Source organism: Pezoporus flaviventris, unplaced genomic scaffold (assembly GCF_033815535.1).
Source record: "Pezoporus flaviventris isolate CSIRO_AGI_PZ_B2104156 unplaced genomic scaffold, CSIRO_AGI_Pfla_v1 ptg000025l, whole genome shotgun sequence".
Taxonomy (NCBI): domain Eukaryota; kingdom Metazoa; phylum Chordata; class Aves; order Psittaciformes; family Psittacidae; genus Pezoporus; species Pezoporus flaviventris.
In genome coordinates, this window is record NW_026892573.1 from 30,890,822 (window position 1) to 30,913,555 (window position 22,734).

The window sequence follows — 22,734 nt, forward strand, 5'->3', positions numbered from 1 at the left end:
CTGGAAGTGTCCTGAGCAGACTTGAACTATGATGTGATGGAAAGAGTACATAGAAAGTGTGTAAATTGCAACTTCTGCAATCACTGTCTTTGCCTTCAGGTTCTTTCTATGTCTGTATCTAGTTATTCTCTTCTGCTGCCTTTTGGGTGTTGGTTCAACAGCCTGGGAACACGCAGCATTAGAGAGTTGGTGTGGCTACAAAGGAAGTAGTGCTGAAAGCGGCACCCTTAACTGCACAGCCTCGGATGCTTTGATTGCAGCTTCCTGGTGATTTAATCTGCGGATTTTCCTCCCAAGTGCATGCTTATCAATCTCCCTCATCAGCATTTTACAGATAAATCTCTCTTAGTTCCCTCAGCTAGAACAGGATGGGGACAGTACTTGGGTATATTTCACTGTAATCTGGCTTCTCTAAAAGGCAATATTTTGACTGAAATTGTGTCTGCTCTATACCATGTCCTTTAAAAATGCTTCTCGTCTTTTGGTGTATGTTGGGGCAACTGATTATGGGTAAAGCTTGAGTTTATCAGGAAACTGGTGTTGAATTATTATTGTAGCAGAACCACTATCTATCTTCTATGGTATCTATTGTGGTCCCTAAATATGACCTGCGCTTTGGTTTCCTTTTCCACTGCAATTTTGAGTGAGCTTTAGGGACCTTTTTGCAGTAATTTTCAAATCTTTTTCCTGGTCAACTAGCTAAAGCAAGTTCTTTTTTTATATATTTTTTTTCTGTCTTTTTAGTTTTTGCTACAAGACTTATGTTTTTTAAACAGGAAAACTTCATAATTGCTGCTGCTTTATGTTAGTCAAGTCAATAGCATAATCTTGGTTCCTTGATCTTCACCCAAGTTATTCTAGATCCTATTTCAAGTTCATTTTCTAATGTGCAAGTCAGATCTGATAGCCAGATAACCATATCCAAGTGTCAACACTGATTTGTGTAGTTATGTATTAGCATAGTCATTCATCTGCTAAAATGATCCTGTTAGTGATATTCCCAATTTCTTGTCATTTAGCCATTATCTGTAACATTTTGTGATGGTACAAGTGTATATGTGCATCTAGTCATACATGACCACAGATGTGTGCAAGTACATATCATATTTTGCTCCTATGATACTTTACAAGAAAGTCGTATTCCTTCAGAAGCACTTTAAATGTAGGTTATGAAATACCCATTTTACAGAAAGGTAAAGAGAAACATGAAGCTATTTGAGGCTAAGGCTCAAAGGGATGCAGACATCTGGGAGCTGGAGCAAAACCAGAAAGCTTTGACTAGTTGTGTGGGTTCCTGATGGCACGACCAGAGAAGGTTGGATGCCTCCAGGTGGGGTTGGAGACATCAAGAAGCAAGCAGGAAGCTGCTTCAGGCTGTTCAAGAGGAAATCTTGTTGCTTTTGATGTTTTGCTCTGAAACAAGCATGGGGAGGTTAGAACTGAGGGCAAGGGCAGTGCTCAGAGGGAGACATACATTGGTGAGTGCAAAGGTTTCAGTTTGACTGTATTGGAGTGCTTAGATTTTTCCACTTCAAAATATGCTGCTTCTGTTTTTTTTCACTTCTTCTGTTTTACTTTGTACTTGAATATACAGTGGAAATGGCTTTAAATCAGAGTGCAGCATTATATCTTCCTTTTTTAAATGAAACATTTCTACTCACCAGATACCTGATTTTTACTGTCACTCTTCCTACACTGGAATTCAAGGTTTTGAAACATTTAGTCTTCCAAAAATAAAAATCCAAATTGCAGACTCCTTGCTTTGCTTCTCCCCTTTAAACTGACTTCAAATGAGAATCTGATTCTTCCTCCCTTCACATCCTAACAGTGTGCCAGCCTTTGTAGCACAGCTGCATACTGATTACAGCATTTTCTGGACCTGTCTTAGAATCATAGAATAGTTAGGGTTGGAAAGGACCTTAAGACCACCCAATGCCAAGCCCCCTGCCATGGGCAGGGACACCTCACACTAAACCATGTCACCCAATGCTCTGTGCAATTTGACCTTGAAGTCCGCCAGGGATGGAGCATTCACAACTTCCCTGGGCAACCCATTACAGTCCCTCACCACCCTTACTTACAGTAAAGAACTTCCTCCTTATATCCAATCTAAACTTCCCCTGTTTAAGTTTTAACCCATCACCCCTTGTCCTGTCACTACATTCCCAAGTGAATAGTCCCTTCCCAGCATCCCTATAGCTCCCCTTCAGATACTGGAAGGCTGCTATGAGGTCTCCGCGCAGCCTTCTCTTCTCCAGGCTGAACAGCCCTAACTTTCTCAATCTATCTTCTTACGGGAGCTGCTTCAGCCCTTGATCATCTTCGTGGCCTCCTCTGGACTTGTTCCAACAGTTCCATGTCCTTTTTATGTTGAGGACACCAGAACTGCACACAATACTCCAGGTGAGGTCTCACGAGAGCAGAGTAGAGGGGCAGGATCACCTCCTTTGACCTGCTGGTCACGCTCCTTTTGATGCAGCCCAGGATACGGTTGCTTTCTGGGCTGTGAGCACACACTGAAGCCGGCTCATGTTCATTTTCTCCTCAACCAACACCCCCAAGTCCTCCTCTGCAGGGCTGCTCTGAATCTCTTCTCTGCCCAACCTGTAGCTGTGCCTGGGATTGCTCCGACCCAGGTGTAGGACCTTGCACTTGGCATGGTTAAACTTCATGAGGTTGGCATCAGCCCACCTCACAAGCGTGTTCAGGTCCCTCTGGATGGCATTCCTTCCCTCCAGCCTATCAACTGAACCACACAGCTTGGTGTCATCGGCAAACTTGTTGAGGGTGCACTCAATCCGACTGTCCATGTCAGTGACAAAGATGTTAAACAAGACCGGTCCCAACACCGATCCCTGAGGGACACCACTCGTTACTGGTCTCCAGCTGGACATTGAGCCATTGACCACAGCTCTTTGTGTGCGGCCATCCAGCCAGTTCTTTATCCACTGAGTGGTCCATACATCAAATTGATGTCGCTCCAATTTAGAGACAAGGATGTTATATGGGACATATATTGCACAAGTCCAGGTAGATGACATCAACTGCTCTACCCCTGTCCATCAGTTCTGTAGCTCCATCATAGAAGGCCACCAAATTGGTCAGGCAGGATTTCCCCTTAGTGAAGCCATGCTGGCTGTCACCAAGCACCTTGTTGATTTTCATGTGCCTTAGCATGCCTTCCAGGAGAATCTGCTCCAAGATTTTGCCAGGCACAGAGGTGAGACTGACTGGTCTGTAATTCCCCAGGTCATCCATTTTCCTTTCTTGAAAATGGGGGTTATATTTCCCTTTCTCCAGTCATCGGGAACTTCACCTGACTGCCATGATTTCTCAAATATGATGGTCAGTCTTCAAGGACTCTGTCCCTTTGTCAAGTTTTGATGGTTAATTTAGACCAAGCTCTTAGTTATTCTGCTCAGGAGCATTTTTGATTACCTGAGCGTGTGAACTATTCTCACTGTGTACAACTCTAAAGGAAAACAGGAATCATAATCTAAACATCTTATTTTTATTGCTCTGGTTTCATTATTTAATATTTCTTTTCTTTCTTCTAGGCACAATTAATTGTTTCCTTTTCCTTCTTCCACTTTGTGTTTCTATTTTCGAGTTCATATGGATTGTTAATTGTTTTTAAGTTATTTTTGGTCCTGTCCCTAATTGTTTACTGAACATGTTTGCCTACTGTTATTGCTTCAAGATTCCAATTTTGACTGGAGAGATTGCATTCTCTCCCTCTTGCCCTTTAATACCTCTCAGCGCTATGGCATTGTATTTCCCATGCAAACACATTTTTTCTCATTTCAAATCTTCTCTCCAGTGCACTTTAAAACCCAAGTCTGGTCACTGCATATATAAAGTCTGATTCTGTTATCTCCTTTTTCCCTGAACTGACTTAGCCCTTGGGCTTCCCATACCCTCACTCCTTTGGTGCACAGCCCTTGCCATACACTTAGAATTATAGCAAATACTCTGAAGAACCTCCAGTTCTCCAAGATATATTGCTTGACCATTTATCCTTGCTTCAACTTCTGTTTCCATCAGGTGAACCACAGAAAGTATAAGATGGGTCTTTCTTAATTGACCATTAAAGCTGATTGATTACACAGTTGGCAAGCATGTTTCATATATACCAGTATATTACTGAAAGTGTTCTCTAAAAAGCAAAGGCACCTCTGCATTACCACAACACCCATTGCTTTCCTGTAGAGAGCCCAGGAGCTGCTCCCAGTTCCCTATTGTATATGTAACATTATTTCAAGTGGCTAATATATTTATTTTCTGAGAATTACATTGCATTAATTCACATTTCTTTTATAGCTGCCAGGAAGAAAATGTTCTATTAATCTATTGATTTAGTAGGAGAGTGGTATCTTTTTGTTTATTAATTACTTATGGAAAGGGAAATAAATTCTCATTATTCACTGCCCCATTACAGAAAAGAACCTTGGAAAGTGGAAATTTGAAATTTCAAGAGAGAAAAATACTAATGAAAAGAAGTTCAAAAAAATTTCTCATGAATTGTCCAGTTGGAAAATTAAGATAGGGCTGCAGATTCAGTAAAAAAGGAAAAGTTTGTAGCTGTTATATGTATATGTATATATTAGTAAATTTTAGACTTGAAGAAAGGGAGAGCTACAGCAACTGGGGCCACAATGACTGACCCAGAGATTGGAGATAAGCTTCAGCTCTGCTACTTGTGGCTGCCACCAGGAAGAGAATGACCTCAGTGAGCTGGAGGAAAAGGAGGAGGCAGAAAGATGAGTACCAGGCTACCTCACTGCAGTGGTGCACGTAGTTTGATAGACAATCATTTCAGCTCTTTTTCATTACTATCGCAAAAGCCTTCCCCCTGCCTCACTGGTGGTGTATCCTCATCTTCCTATTATTTTTCCACCTTGCCTTCCCTTTGGGAAGAGACATTCTTTCTCCTTTTCTTAGCTGCTAATGCGCCTTAACGGTTGGGGGTATGCTGCTTTCAGATAGGGGAAATGTTCATCTAATTGCATTTTGCAACACAGAAGACCACCTACAGAGAATTTCCCTTTGAAGGGGTCATGCATCATCTGCAGTTAACTTAAGATATGTCTATTAAATGCATATTTAACCAAACTGACAGAAGTAGGCATTAAAAGCCCAAGAAGAAAAAAAGCAAAATGAATAACTACACCAATTGACTCTTCTAGGTATCCAAGTTACGCCCAGCTGTGAGAGAGCTTGCCAGTACTGCTGCATGGCCCATCTGAAATGAAGGTGCACATTAAATTACAGCATTTCACACTCACAAGGAGCACTTTGGAGCTAGAAATCGTCAATGTTCTCACTGTTTTATTAAGTGAATCTGTTAGCTAAAGAACATGAGAGTCATCACCCTGTGTCAAACTGTGGGGTTCACCAAGCCAAAATTCTGTCACTATAAACAGGCAGTGACAGTCATCTAAAGATGAAAATGAGAAATAGGGCATGTATAGAGGGATTATTAATTTCCCAGCTTCTGGCTGTCAGCATCTTGAAACTTCCAAAGATAGAAATCATGTCCAAACTCTGATCTTTGACAGCTACATGAATTTCTCTGGTCTGTGTCTTAACTCAATTACACTTTTTGGCCCATCATAACACAGCTTTAAACTGTAACTATAGAGTATACATCAATAACTGTTTTCTTTTGCTTATTAAACCTGATGTCTTGTCATGAGATTGGCACCAGTCTGGTTTCCCTGTTAAAGGAAATAATTAAAAGTCATCATCCACTTATCCTTTCCTATATGATGCTTGATTTTATTGATATTTATCAGTAGTCAGCATCATCCCTTTCCTTCCTGCTCTCATTGCTTTCCACAGGCAGGAGTCATTCTTTTCTTCAAACTATTTAAGAGATCACTGTGTTTAATCTTTAATTCTCTTTACCTGTATCTATTTTGAAGTGAGCTTCCTCTAAAGAACGTGTATGGAATTTGAAAGCTAGCTTTTTGTTCTTACAGTGTCAATTGAACTAACAGGTTAAGACTATGAAACTTGCCACTTGCATGTCCTAAAACAAGTACTGCAGCCCTTATTAGAGACCAATGGGTTCGCACACAAGAAGGCATCATGAATGCTGTAATCACAGGAAAACCATCACTTTCCACTCACACTCCAGAGCATGCACCTTGCTGATCTCGGAGTGAATTTTCTTGTGTCTAATAAATCATGAACATCAAATGAAGACTTTCCTACTGCCCAGACACTATGCAAATCTCTCTTCCATGAGGGTTCCCATGAGGGCAATAAGGCACACTTATGTGGCAGTAACACAGTGATTTTTTTTTTGGAAACAGACATACCACAAGATGAAATCCCCAAGAAACCAAGGTTTTGTGAGCTCTGCCACAGAGACAAGAGTTGATAATACATTATGGAAGTTGTTAAATGTAAAACCTCTCAAAGATTGGAATGTCCTGAAGACTGGAACAAAAGAGAAAGCCAGTGACCATGGAAGAGTGCATTTTTCTACCACAATTAGTTGTGGCTTCTATTCTTACAGAGTGTCACAGCCGTGCCTCCATCTCCATCCAGGACATTCCTTTCAGGAAAGACCTTCCCACAACAGAAGAGTGAGGAAGTCCCACAGTCCTGTCACATGTGATGACAAGGCGATGGCTGGGAATTGAGCTGGGTCTATCAAGCTCAATTTCAACACTTTCCACAACAGAATTAAAACAAAGCATAGTAGGCTTTTTTGAAAACAAAGTTGGCAAATGCAATAGGGCTGGAATTTTTAATTGTTGTAGGGTTTTTTCCTCTTCTTCTTTTTGTGTTCTTTATATGGAGGATTATGCCTTTTGTTGAAACCATTCCCAGAAGCATAATTCCAGAAAACACATGTGTGACGATGATTTATGACAGTGTGCTTTAAACTTGCACCACTAATCAGCTAAAAGAGAAGATTTAGCATCTCTAGCATGTGCATAGTTTCAGGCATTTTGTGAAGAGAATGACATGGGATGGTCAAAATATGTATAGACTTGCGTGCCAGCTTTTGGGATACCTTGTGTTGACTGGTTTCCAAACACATAACGATACAGCAGATAATACAGATTTCTGTCACTGAAAGCCTCATTTATGTCTTTGTCCAGCACAGTCGACCCAGGTGAATTAAGTACAAATGTGTACTAGAACACTATGTGTATTCCCAGAATTTCCAGATGTAAAGTAGAAGAACAGCATCTGCATGAGTTGTCATCTCTTAACAGTCAAGACTGCAAAATCCCAACCTCTGAATGACACAGATAAGATTTAGTTTGATGTCACTGAGGACCTCAACTGGTCATTAATTTCCCTCAGATGTGTTACCATAACTTGTCCCTCCTTTGTGAGTATTAAGATGTTTGAAAGATCTCCTGTTGCCCAACAGCAGATAATAGAGTAATTAGAGCAACTAAAAACTGTTGAAGTATTTGGTTAGACTCTATATTTCTAAGGAAAGTAGCAAAGAAAATAGGAAAGTCCTTTGGCAAACATTTGTGTGCCTCACTAAAGATATGGAGCAGACTAGATAAGGGATCTGCACCATTAAAATTACAAGATAATACAAATCTCTAGAATGGCTACAGACCTGACTTAGAAGATATAATGTTTCTTCCCTTCAAGTCTCCCTCAGATGCTTCAAGAATGGCAGGTTACCATTACTATGTACTTTAAGTACTAGACTTAAGGCAAGGAAAAAGAGTAGCAAAATGACAGCAGTTTCAACTGATTGGCTGAGCAGAGGAGTTGGATTTGGTTCACAGAGGATTTTAAGTGTATAGTAAATCCAAAACTGCTGTTGAGATTTTATAGTAATGAGAACAGAGTATGCAAAAAAGACCAAGATTATGAGATTAAACAATTACGGTATGTCTGTGTCTCCTACCATAGACAGCAGAAGTTGAGTAACATTCCAGTTTAAAGCATACTCTACTTTAATATTTGCATTGATTTTCATGTAAATTCATCATGCCACCTGGCTAATGTGCCAAGGCAGTCTCCATTACCTTAATCTTTATACATTTAATAATGTTTTTATATTTATCCATTACGATAGCATTGTAATGTAGCAATAATCTACATTAGACAGACTGCCCATACTGATCAGAAAATGAACTGCAGCATAATGGAGTGCACTCTTAGATCTTCTACAATCATTGTCCACTGAAATGGGCATCCAGCCCTAAATTAGATGCTTTAAGTATAGTGAAAAAATTAAATCCAAGTCTCTCCAATTTAGAGTGAGATTCAGCTCACCACGCTCCAAATACCAGGTATTCAACCTAAGCTAGTGGTCTACAATCTCTCTATTTTCCAGGTAATTCAGCTATAGACTGAACAGAAAAAAAACATGAGATAGCCATAACTGCTTTAAAAATGTGCATTTCTAGAGAAACTTAGGCAATCATCTGGTGGCAAAGCTTTAGATGGGTTGAGAGTTCAAGGAGTTTAATCTTCTCTTCCACCCAAACAGCTTTTTTTGTCATCTTCTGCTGCAAAGTCTGTTATTTTCAAGGACAGAGCAAGGTCAATCTAACTGTATCTCTAGGCAGCATCCAATAATTTCTGTTCCATTGTTCAGTAGCTTTATTTTCATTTGAATTTGGATGTTTTTTTTTTTTTTTTGTCTCTAGACTGGTTCAGGTTCTGGTTTAAGTATCTCAGGTTAGCTCTGGTATTGTCATAACATCATTCATAGATACTGTCCAAGTCTATCTGCCTTTTGCATTGTACTGAATTTTTTTCATTGCTTTGTTATCACTTAGTTTCAGTCACAATGGTTCAACTGTTCAGCTGGTAAATGGCTTCTCTCAGATGAAGGCTTTTTTCCAACAATAAACTAAAGCAGTTTCTGCTTATCACCCAGTGTGGCTTCAGATTCAGCTAACTACTTTCAGATGTCGGTTATGTGTCTATACTATAGACAAGTGTCTACCTGCATGCTAGATATTTATCATTTCAGTCAATGGAGAGTCAATACAACCAAGAAGACACAATTCAGGTGTCAAAGTGTAGGTATCAGCATCATTTCTGAAACTGAAATCATCTTCTTCTCACAGGGTATATCTTCACCTTTATGGAATGGCTGCTTGAGATCACATGGGACAGCCCAGAACATCTCAAATGCCACTAGGTACCTAAGTTACAACAACTAGATTGACTGTCATGGTAGCTGGGGTATTATCTTGCTGACATGGTTTGGACTGTGCTTTAGGAGATGAATACTAACTCCACAGTCTATAGCCTTGTCTAGAGAATATGAGTTTGACACCTTCCTCTTCTACGTGTAAATGCTTCATGTGAACACCTCTGGTTTCCAGAGTGACATGGGCTCTTTTGACTTAAGCAAAATCAAATAGTAATGCAGAGTGCCTTTTATAAACTACAAAAGTATGTATTTCAACACAATAAGCATCTAGATGGTAACAAATGCAAGTCTTGGCAGCCCCTGTACTTTTGGCTTGTAGAGGCAGCATGATCAGTAGGATGGAAGACCCCAACCACAGCTTGCAGCACGCTATTTTTGATAACGTATGATACACTTTTATCATACCTTCCCCCAAATCAACAATAGTGCTTCTATCCATAGTTTGCGCCATTCAGTCAAGTGCATATACTATTCTTTTGGACAACAGACAGTAATTTTAATGTTTAATTGCTCCCCATACATCTCACGAGGCTGTTGTTTCATTTTACCTTCTCTCTTATTGAACAGATGACCTTGTGAAGGTCATCTCCTAAAATTTAGCATAGAATAGGTGTAGTTAAATGGCACCTCTGTAAATGCTTTGTTATTTTGTTAACTCGTAACCCTTGATGGTGCTGGAGAGAGGTCAGAGGGGTGATGAAGTGGATTAAATTGTATAGCTGGGAGGCCATTCGTTGAGGACACAAGTTACCAGCACTTATTATGTTTTTCTGTCCATCAGCTACTTTTGAAACCACTTCAGCTGACCTCAGACCCTGGGATGGTTTACTGAGATACTACATGATTGCAGCATATATGTAGGCATACACAAAGTCCATCTGAATAAAACATTGAACACCAACCAACACATCTGCCAATGGACTACACATCAGAAACTGTAAAACAGGGAATGCATGTTTCTGCGAGAGTCATTGGAAACCAGGATGCTAGCTTTAACTTTCAAAGACTCAGACAGGTCAAGAGCAGCTAATAAATCATCACTTCTTGTGTCATGACAATCAAGACACAGAATCCAGGCTAGAACTTCCATAGTATGAAAAGAAGAAGCAGATGACAGGTGTTTTATATGAGGCGTTTCAGGAGAGTGCTTGCTTTTCCAGCCTGCATCTGTTAACCAGCTATATGCCTCTTTTTATTTGTCTGTTTTGTTTTTTTTTTTCCTTTGATCATTTAAGGCTGTGGAGGTTTTGTAGTCCTTTTGCTGATTTTATATTTTTTCATTTAGGGGATAAATGCTCAAAGTGCAAGGCAGATGCTGGTAATTGTAATCTAAGGTATTTGTATCTATGTTTTCATCTGACTGCAAAAGTCTCCCCAGGATGCCAGGTGAATCAAGAGCTTGTCTGTATTGGAAGCAATTTGTCTTCTTTCTATCATTGGTTTCATACAGATGTAGTGAGGAGCCCAGGACGAGCCAGTCACAGGATAGGGCTTTATCTGAAGCCACAAAGCAACAAGCAAATGTGACACAAAGCACAAAGAAGCAGCAGAAGAGACAGACCTCTCCCTGTACTCTATTCTGCACTGACTCTCCTATTTCTGCTGCAAAGTTTGCTTCTTCAAGTAAACATACTGACTTTTACATCACCTTGTCACCTCACCCGGTCCCTCTTGATGTCTGCTCACATGCCTCATCCTTTCAAAATCCTATATTCTGAGCCCTGTGGGGCAGAATCTGCCTTTCTCTGGCTCATACAGAGTCTTGCATAGTGAAGTCTTAAAGCATGGTACTAGTTTCTGGGTGCTAAAAGGATAATAATAAAGAATATTAAAAGCTGTAGCAGTTGCAATAAAACATGCATTTATATGGGTTAGCTTGATGCATAGCTAACAAATCATTTAAGCTTTTAAATATATATATATAAATAAATAGCAACAATAAATAAGATGAAACTGCAACTGGGAGAGAACTCTTATGGCCGTTAATTTTCCCTCCACGCACACACTTATCTTTCTCCTGCATAAGGGATAAGAATAGGTTTGCGTTGCAAATTCCAGGCAGTCGATCTCTCCTCAATGACAGTTTTGCTATAATTCTCCTAATTTCAAGCTCCTGCTTGAAAAGGTAACAGTATAAAACATCCAGACCATTTTTGCAGTCATCGGCAGCTGACTCAGTTGATTCATTTTCACAGATTTAAGTTGTTGTGTGCATAGTCAATCCCCTTGGAAAAAGACTTCTTCCCCATATCAAATGGCTTGTGCAGACACCAAATCCTGATATTAAAATGAGCGTAAAAGCCAAGGTTTTAAGGGTCTATATCGTCACTCCAAGCCAGTTCTCAGGAGGGAATTAGATGCCATTGACAAATCTTTTCTTCAGGAGATTTTATGATTCTGTCATACCAGAAATAGATGAACACATGAAAGGGAGACCTAAAATAGTTCCTTTTTTGAACATTGCTTATATATTGGCCATCAAATGTTGTTGAGCTAAGGAATGATAGCACCCAAAGAGTTGACCTCTGACATGTAGTAAAAATAGTTCTGATTCACTAAGTTAATATGATAAGCTACTGACCAGCGTTACTCATGTCAGTTCACACCATTTGTTCTTTGCTATTTTTATCAGTATTAGTCAACAGGAATTTCCTCTGCAAGAATCAACAAATACTAGCGTGTAAAGCATATTTACATTTCAAAGACTTTGTTGGGTCAGCCTAGCATCATTATACATCTGTTGAGTTCGTTCAAATTCCAAAAACAGCAACCAGACATTATGAAATCAGTGTAATCCCTGAAAGAGCTGAGACTGTTTAGTCTAGAGATGAGAAAGACTGAAGGAAGACAGGGTAATCATCTCCAAATATGCAGAAAAGACCTTCAAAGGGAAAAGGAGTAAAACGTTCTCTTTGTCCTCAATGAATAAAGTAAGAAGCAAAGGGTTCTTTGCATCAGACAGGTCTAGGTGAAACTTCTGGGAGACATATCTGACAGGAAAGCAAAACACAAGACTAGGTTGCTTGGGAAGCTGTGGCCTCTCCCCCAGAGAGGTTTATAGAAAGGGCCAGAACATAGACCAGGAAAAGTTTTTTCCCATGTTTTGTGTACGTTATCAAGGAATAATTGCTTTACATCTTGTTTTTAAACACTGTTTCCTATCAAGTTCTGCTTTTCCAGTTTTTCCCAGGGACAGACATACCCTATTTCCCAGTACCAGCAGAGCTGAGAAATTTGGGATTGAATCTGGGATCAATTCCATCCCAAATTGAATTGATTTCAGTTGAAAAGTAGAAGTACATTTTTTGCTAACCTTTATGGCTTTAGTTGTGTTGTCATGAGACATAATCTGGTCAAACCCCAAATCAGCTTTTTGCTTGGGGAAAAATACAGCCACACTTTTGATAAGGCTTTTATTGCTTCTGCTGCTGCTGCTCCATGTCTTCATTATAATTTTGTGCACCTTTTGTTTGTCCTTTTTTGATAAAATTTGGATGTAAGAGCTTAGAGAGAAGGATCGTTACTGGTAGCTGGACTTTCTGATAACTGGGATTTTGCTTGCTAGTATCACAGCCCTGCTGTTTACAACAACTGGCAAGCAACTCTCATGCTCCTGTTGTGATGCCCATACTGATGTCTGCTGACATTACATTGTTGGCAGACATGCTGCATGAGAGCAAGAGAGCCTGACCCCTGGGAATGAAAAACCACAGGAACACATTTTTGTCAGGCTATTTTATATACACTTAAAGCTCCAAGCTCTCTGAAATTCCTTCTGCTTTTTTCCTTTAAAATTCAGGTTCCCAGGTCCCGGCAAATAAGGGTGGTCTCACCTGACAGCCCTTTGGAAGTAAATTGACTTTAGTAGATGCATTTGCATTTTAAAGAAGGGTGTAGGAGGTTGTAATTAAGGAAGGAATTCTTAGTTAAACTTTCTTCGCACGATTTCTTAACCACTTCTTCCTGATATCTGACTTCTGTGTTACCAATCACCCCTTCCTTTTGACTCAAAACTACACAAACCCAGAAGTATTTCCTTGCCCTGATATTTGTGCAGGTTAAACTGGATGGCTTTATATTGTGGCAAATACACCAAGAATAAAAGAACAAGAAAAGTTAAGTTACAAGCCCACTTCTTTATTGTTCTGTGTTTCTGTCTGTCCTTTTACTTTTTCACCCCTGTTTAGCTGTATAACAATGACCTTGTTTCGACAACTGTGGTGCTACTGCTGCAGTAGTGTTGCACTCTGACTTTGGTTGTGGTGTCTTGGTAGATTACAAACCTAACTGGAACAATTCACATTTTCCTGGGAGGCAATTTTAGGGTTTTTACTCTAAAATTGCTCTTAAAAGTGAATGTATACAAATGGCAACAGCTATAAGTGAGAAGAAAAATGAACTCAGTATGTGTAAAACCAGAAATACATGACAAAAGTACTAAGGTTTCTTGTAATGTGTTTAATGAAGATAAAACCATCAAAATTAAACTTGAAAAGCATATACTGTAAGGTGGAAGTCACCCTGAAACAACAACAACAAGCTTAGCCTGTTTGGGAGTTTTGAATGTGCCATTAAGTGTGTGTTTCTTGATATCAAGTCTGGATTACATGGAAAACAATACTATGAGAAGCAGTAACAGTGTATTTCAGGCTATGGGGTTGGTAATGTTGCTATGGTATTCTTACCTTTATCCAATCTGACACAGGTTGGAAAATTTAGAGAAACAATTAGATTTGTTGTAACTACTTCAAACACCCCAAATTTTAAATTATGAATGATCACCAAAAGATAGTGTTTTCCTCTTAATAAAAGAGTACTTTGCTTTACTCTGCAGCAAGTCATGCTTGGACCATTTGAATTCAGTTGCATCGAATGCGGTTCAGACAATTCATTTTCTCTCAAGATGGTGAAACATCCACAAAGTCATTTTTAGTTGTAATTCTCTTCCATAATTTTGTTCAGTAATTTATTTTTTTCATTGGAATGCTCATTGAAAATGGAACCATCAAATGCAATGCAAACATTTCTGAATGAAGATGTTAACATTTAAAAAGTGCTTCATTTCTCTTTAATGTGTTTTGCTGGTTTTCTTAAGTAATTATCATTCTTTTCAATATTTATGTTAACATGACCTTTCTCTGACTGAATGGCTGTAACTGCTTCTGAAGTACTTATAGAATCATGATTTTAAATTAAATTATGTTGTGGTGGAATTGATTGCAATGCAAGCCACAGAAGAGCAGGGAGAGGAACAGGGTACTGCTGGCCCCAGAATCTGAAAGTAGTCATGTTTATTGGTTCACCTTTCTAATCAATGCGACTGTACCAGAGGAAGTATGACTTTGTTTCTTGTTCATGATTAGAAACATTCCATTAAATTGAATGCTGGTCAAAATTGTCAGACTTCCTAGCTGTGAAAGATTGTTTAATGTTTTAGAATGGTTTATTACCTTTCTTCAGTATGCCTTCATCCTGCTGACAGAATTAAAGCTTGGATTCTGTTTGCTAGTGGGAGCAGATCACAGGAACTTAAGCAGTAAGATTTGGCTCTGCATCTTGAGTTTTCAGGTCAATGTTATTCCAAAGCCAAAGCCTCCTCTCTGTGAGGTCTAAGGTTGCAGCATATGCAATAATAAGCAAATGCAGAATTTTCTTGTAAACACTGGGAGATGTTTACTTTGATTTTGTGCATATCTTTGAGAGTATGTGTTCAGTTTGTCTAGAATCAAAGAGTAAGGAACAGACCAACAGCTCAATTTCACCATGAAACCTTTCTTGTATGCCCAGCTTCTCAAGTGCTGTCTCCCTTCACTCAGAAAAGAAGACAACTATCCCAAGTCCTTCCACTTTTCTCCATTTGGAGATGACAGTGAGTGACAACACGGTAAGCTGAAGGACAAAAACGACATACATCAAAGGAGGAAGAGGGGAGAAAATAAACCACTGAAAATAAAAGAGAGATCCAGATCTGTAAGATTTTATCTTTCTAAAATTGAAAGATGTGGAAAAAAAATAAAAAGAAAGTAAGACTGAAGAAAAACAGTGGCTGTCAAAAGACTGCCTAGAAAAGGAACATTAAAAACAAAAAAAAGAATCATAGAATCATAGAATACCAGCTTAGAAGGGACCTCAAGGATCATCTGGTTCAATATCTTTAGGCAAAGCATGACTTAGACTAGATGTCCCAGCACCCTGTCCAGCCCAATATTCACAGTGTCCAACACTGGGGAGCCCGCTACTTCCCTGGGGAGATTATCCCAATGGCTGAATTTCCTCGTTGGGAAAAATTTTCCTCCTGTGTCCAGTTGGAACCTCCCCAGGAGTAACTTGTGCCCATCACCACTTGTCTTTTCCATGTGATCTCTCGTAAAAAAGGAGTCTTCGTCTTCCTTGTAGGCATCCTTCAACTGGAACATATAGAAATAGCTCCCAAGCAGCAGCAATGGGCAATTCAGGTAAACCTTAACTGAAACAGTCATTAAATAACAAAATATTGATGTAGGCATATCAATCTTTAGATCTAGTTGACATAAAAATGACAATAGAATTGATAGCTAACACAGTCAACCAATTAAAACAACTTAGTCCACAAGCATCCCCCAGGGCAAAGCCTATTCCAAAATGATTCGGAGCCTTTTTCAAGCTCTTCTGTCCACAAAGGCTATTTATTGAAAGGCAGGCTCTGCTCTGCCCTGCAGAAAAGGACTTCGGGGTGCTGGTCAATGAGAAACCTAACATGTGGCAGCAGTGTGCGCTCGCAGCACAGAAAGCCTGGGCTGCATCAAAGGGAGCGTGACCAGCAGGTCGAAGGAGGTGATCCTGCCCCTCTGCTGTGCTCTTGTGAGACCTCACCTGGAGTATTGTGTGCAGTTCTGGTGTCCTCAACGTAAAAAGGACATGGAACTGTTGGAACAAGTCCAGAGGAGGCCATGAGGATGATCAGGGGACTGGAGCACCTCCCGTATGAAGATAGGCTGAAAAAGTTGGGGCTGTTCAGCCTGGAGAAGAGAAGGCTGCGTGGAGACCTCAGAGCAGCTTCCAGTATCTGAAGGGGGCCTATAGGGATGCTGGGAGGGGACTCTTCATCAGGGACTATGGTGACAGGACAAGGGGTAACGGGTTCAAACTTATACAGGGGAAGTTTAGATTGGATATAAGAAGTTCTTTACTGTGAGGGTGGTGAGGCACTGGAATGGGCTGCCCAGTGAAACTGTGAATGCTCCATCCCTGGCAATGTTCAAGGCCAGGCTGGACAGAGCCTTGGGTGACATGGTTTAGTGTAAGGTGTCCCTGGCCACGGCAGGGGGGTTAGAACTAGATGATTTTAAGGTTCTTTCCAACCCTAACTATTCTATGATTCTATGATTATATTCCGAAGTTGTACTTTCTGCAGAGCTTGCTTGGACTGGATTTCTTGGTGGAAATGATGATTTCTTTTTTCCTCTATACACAAAGTAAACATATTCAGCTTCTGGTTGAATTTCTCTTTCTGTTTGAGAAGTTAGTGAGTAAAGAGAGAGAAGTGTTTGCAAAGGTCCATGCATAAGCCAGAGGGCCAATATCTTAAGGCAAGTTGCCACAGATGAATGGTGTGCCCTACTAGATATTCCAGCATAAAAGAAGGATAACACTGGGTGAACTCATCTTAGCCAGCAGGTCTGTGGTTATCTTGGGTCAGTGCAGCTTCTCTACCCTTCCTTCCTGCTCTTCAGGCTTGGCCAGGTAAACAGTAAACATGCTTGGTTTCCACAGAGGATGCTCTAATGGCTGGCAGAGGAGGGTAGTTCAGTTCAGCGCCCTACACACTGATAGGTGAGCAATGAGAGTTAAACAGGCAGGGTCACTGCTGAGAGCTTTGGAGAAACAACATGGAAAGAGAGGAAGGGGAAAAGAAAATCACAGCGAGAAAGAGAGAACGCAATCATCCTTTTTTTTTTTATGGGAAAAGATGTCAAACTGTCATGTTAGTCTCTGCTGAGGCTCTGAGTGCTAACGGTTGCCAGGGTAACTGTTGTGCCAAGCCTCAGCACTTATGTATTTTTTCCATTGATAATTGCTAATGTGAACAAGTGCTGGCTTGCACTTTGCACCTGCCTGGCTTGTAAGTCTACCTTAATTGGATGTGCCAAGATTGAAGAAAAAGTAATCTGCCCTTTCAAGACAAGTGACAGGTAGATGAAGTGTTGCTTAGGTCTTTACTGTAACAATCTTGCTGACAAAATGACTATGAATTGTCTTCCCTCAGTGCACATATACTGCACTTTGTTTATGGAATCAAGAGTTTAAGCTTCAATGTTCACTATAGGAAATTATGCTATAAAATTTTGGGGAATAGCTCAATGCCGCCTGGTGAATTTCTGCTTTTAGCCCCAGAGTTCAGAATGTTTCATTTTATATGTGTATATGAAAGAAGTCTTTCAAAGTGATGGAGAGACATGAGGAAAAACAAAAGAAATATTACTTTATAAATATATATTTTTTTTTAAATGGTGAAATAAATACTTCTAAAGAGAAACCCCAGTGAATTAATAAGAAAGAGGTTTTTTTTTAAATTCTTATGTTGTTAGTTTGTTCCATCAGAAGTGATGTGGGACTTTGAAGTAGTCAGATTTTGGGTGTCCCACTGAAGATATTTTGAAGACTGAAAGAGAAAAGCAGCATGTAAGTGCCCCTAAAAACTCAGGCTAAAAGCCAAGGAAGCCATGTGCTCTTAATCACTGAATGTTTTCTCCAGGACCGTCACTTTCTTAATTCATTTATTTCCATACATATTTTGGGCTGCCATACAAAATACTATTAATAGAGTCTAATTTGCTACTAAGCTGCACAAGACTGTCTCAAAAGCTGTAGAAAAAATATTATAAGGCCTTTTATTTGTTTTTTTTTCTGGTCACAAGGAGATGACAGAGTTTCTATGCTCAGTTTTTATTTGCTTTTCAGAGCTGTGTCAAGCCTGGCCTGCTCCACCACCAAGTGTATTCACTGTGTGTAACTCTGTATTTCTTTGATGTTGATTTCCCAGTGCACTTAAATGAAACCAATATGCCAGAGTGAATTAATATATGAATAATACATAGTGCTTATTTTAGTACTTTTCATCAGAAGACCTCAAAGAATGGCACAAGGGATAGCAGGGAGATTGCTTTCTACCCATTCTACTAAGAAAGAAGCCAAAGTACAGTGGTATTGTGCTCCTTGCACCATCAATAAGGGCAGAAATAGGGGAAAACCAAGCCACTTGACCAGATTATCCTATAATCTAGACAGCATCAGATGTATCAGTAATTCCGAATGTGTAACCTGTCTTCATTTTGAGTAATAGCAAAGGTTTTATATGCATCTGTTTGATCCTATGGACTGGCCAAGGATTAAAAAGTTGTAAATGTAAGGCAGAACAGTGCTGGCCTGTACAGTTCATCAAGCTTTTTAACAAGATAGTAGTATTAAATGAAATTAGTGAAATCCAGAAGTTATTCTGCAGCCCTCCATAAGGCACTATGAACCCTAGATAGTGATTTCATGTCTAGAATCACAGTGACCTCATAGGAATGCTATTTTTGTTAAGATATTCAGACCAAGAGTCTAATAGAGGGAAGCTGCTGAAACTGCACAGGAGAGCAGCGAGTTTTTAACACCTCATTTCAGATTCTTTTAATCTGTGTTTTCAGTGATATTCATTTACTTATGTAATTCCCCTGTGAAATAGACTCATGGGACTGAATTCTGTCTCACATTCCTGCCTGGTCATAGAGATGAAAGAGTTTGGAAGTACACAGACATAAATGAGAGTGGCATGTTGTTCCTAGAGTTGATAAGCCACAACCTGTAATGATGCATTAGCTGGATGAACATTTATTAGTAGTTGCTGCACACAGAAGTGTGTGATTTCATGCTATGGGTTAGTAATGCTGATCAAGGTTTAGGAGTCTGTTGAAGTTTACCAAGGTATGGACTAGAGTATTTCCTTATCACACTTTCCAATATCATCAGAAAGAAATTTGATTCACTTTTGAGTGAAAAAATTGACCTAGATTCCCAGCTTCAGCACTGAGATGCTTATAGCAGCATATGTAATAGGGTTTATCCGCTAATGATTGTGACTAAACTGGAGCAGCAAGAATGTAATGTAATGGAGAAATGCAGTGTAATGCCAAATGTTCATCTGACTATGAAGAAAAATAATTGCAAAGGGAAGTTTATTAAACAGATGATTTTAGTGTACTTAATAATCAGATCTAAAGTTAAGGTATTTTTAACCTGCATTATGGGCCAAATAACATTGGGTGTTCTATAGTGATCCATTTTAATTTTATTTCCAGTCTGTCAATCTGAAAACATCATAGCAGAGAGAACAGAAAACTAGATGGGCTCTAACTTAAACATATGGCTTAGCAAGAGAAAGTTGCTTCTTCTTATTCAACTTTCCAAAGAGAATTAGGGCAAAAAAAGTGGAAAGCAGACTGGGAGAAAGGTGTTTCTTACAAACACTGTGGTTTCCTGGGGCTGGTATTTGCCATTTATCCAATATCATGATGCAAAAAAAAAATGGCACCTTGAATGTCTTCAAGGCTTCTCTTATAGAGCTGGTTGGCTTATGGAGAAAGAACCTACATAGCTAAGGCTTATAGGGAAAGAACCTGAAATACTGTTTGAACTAATTTGCCATGGTGTTGAAGATTTCTAGTCATGGAGCTGCAGTGATGTACTGTACTATGGGCTGCTGATGAGAAGACTGGATTTTACCCCTTCTAACTCATACATTTAGGAAGGTTCATCATCAACCATGGTTGAAGCCACAGTGAGAAACCTGAGGTAGACCGTCCCTGGCACTTGTTCAATGCTGGAGCTTTTGCTTTGCACTAAGACCTTATGTGCAAAGGTCTTATGGCAGGCACAGTTTGTCTGTAAATTAAAGGTTTCCACTGCTCTGAAAAAGTGTGATCTGGGAGTTGTGGGAAGAGATCATCAACTGAAAACTTCACACATACAGCATGAAACATAACACATTTTCTTCTTCCTTTTTCTCACAAGTGTCTATATTACAGGGCTCATGAGATCAGATAGGTACTGCAGTCTACATTGAGTGAGTACCTTATGATCTCTGATTTGTAGTACTCAGTATTAAGGCAATTCATATATTTTACCGTTGTACAAAGGAAGTTAAAGACATACCAGCAGAGTCACTTCTTTGTGCCCTACAAGAAGTTTACCTGGGGGAAAGAAGAGGAATGACCCAAGTCCAGTTTGCTTGGTTCAGTCTCACCATGATTTACTTGGTAATTGCTCTTTATTACATGACAAAATGCCTCACAAGTGAAAGGCCTACTCTAAGAGAATGTTGAAAATGATCAGAAGAAGCAAGGAGGCTAGAATGAGATCAGAAGCAGGGTATAGGAGTTTGCCACTTTTCTGGACAATTGAATTTAGTAGCTGTTCCTTGTAAAGATAGGGTTACACTTCCATGTTTGTTCTTAGTTTCATCTCTTCTTTAACTCTGATATACTGTGTGAATGCAAATCCTGGAAGCACTATCTTGTGTTCCAGGAAGGACTCCATAGTTGCAGGTAAAACAAGAAGTTTAGGCAGAGGTTTTCAAAATTATTCTATTTAATTTTTTAATTTTTTAGGGTTTGGTTTTTTTTTTTTTCTCCTGAGCTGCTCTGATAGAAATTTATTTCTCAATTTAGTTTTCAGCTTTTCCTGATCCAAACCCAGGTCAAGGGTTTGATTTTTCTCTGAGTTAAAGAACTGCATTCTTCCCCCAAGTGCTCATCAATTGCATGTGCCCATTTAATTATTGTTAAATAGAGCCTTTTACTCATTAACATTAAACTGGTGCACAGCTGTGTAGTCCCTGCAGTGCAAGAAGCAACTAAGGTCAACTTTTAAGAGCAAGTAGAAAGAGGAAAGCACTGTCAGAGTAGCAGAAATTAAAGAGAAGAAAATGTAATGGTAGAAATTAAAGAAGGAAAACCCCCTTGATTTCATAAGTCATTTTCAGCCCATTCTTTCGTATTAGTGCAAGCTGGAGTAGTTTCACGGAAATCCATGGTGGAAAAATCCATGATGTTCCCTTTAGTTGCAGGCTTCAGTTACTTTGTCTTAACAAAACACACCTTTCTCTTAGCGAAGCCATCATAACTGCCAGCATATTCACCATAGGCATACTATGTTCAAAGTCAAGCTGGTTTAGTTAAAGCATCCTCTCTCACATTTGAAGTTTTACATTAACCTGCAAGGAGAGGGGAGCTGAAAATTATGCAAACAGTAATTCATAGCAACTCCACTGATAAGCTGTAACTCATGAAATTGTTATAACTCTATCACATTCCTAAGTGTGTGTTCCTATCCTTGTTCTTGTTTAGGATTTGTGTTAGGGCAAGATAAATAATACATTCTAGTGAGATGGCTTTCTGGCTTACATATTTTCCTGAATGTTACATTGCATCTTTTCAGGTAATGAATAAAAGAAGTCAGTAACCGTGCAAATGCTAGTAGGAGGAAAATTGAGCCAAATGCAGAAAGATTCTATGGGGATGTATTGGTATCTACTGTCTATTACTGTGTATTAGTATTTGCTATGTATTAGTATGTATTGGTATCTACTATGTATTAGTAGTATCTTAGCATGCGACTATATCAGGGTTTCTCTTTTTCCAACTGAACTCAGCCAACCCTAATCTTCAGACTACTAATCTGAGTCAGAAGTACTCACTTGACACAGTCATGATTCATACATGCAGTGCAAATACAAAGAACTCAGAATAAGAATGTCAAATAAGTAAAATTATAAGGAGAAAAAAAAATATTTGCAATTTTTCCATAAAGGAAATCTATTTCTCTAGACACATGTTTTTACAGGTTTGTCTTTTTTTTTCCTTCATCACCCTCCTCTTGAAAGCAAAGGCAACACATAGGCTCGTCCCTTTAAGTGTGAAGGACAATCGACATAACTTCAGTGACAAATATTGTCACTTTAAACTGCAGCTGCTGCTTTTTTCAGGCAGTTTGTCTTTGGGGCATTTTTATACTGTCACTGCTGGGTTTCAGTAGCCTGCTGCTTAAAGCAGACAGCTGGGAAACGGGCAGAACGAGCTGGAGCCAACCACTTCAAGAAGTCTTTACCTGTGAATTTATGTTGTGTGTCCAGCATTGCTATGAAGGTGGCGACTGAGCCTAAACTACTGGGAGGACTGGCTTACTTCTAGATAAGCATTAAAACTCAGGCACTGCGATGGTTAGGTTTAAGGCCACGTCCCAGATCAGATGTAGGTTTAGAGTCAGCAGCACCAAAACCTCCTATTTCAGCCATAAATGACAGCAGATAACCTAATATGATTTCTAAGACTTCATAGGAAATAAGTGCTCCTATGATGTTGACTCCATAAATAGCCAAAACTAAAGGACTTGGTTCTGCTCTGAGAATTTCAGGGAAAACAGCAAATACTCTTCTGCTCCACAAAAGAGAAAACAATCAGTGTGTTTATAATGCAGTTAGCCAGAATATGGGACTAAGTGTTAAAAGCAGGTGAGCCTGTAGGCAGGCGAGTTTGTTGTCCTCTTCTGTCCTCTTCACCCCT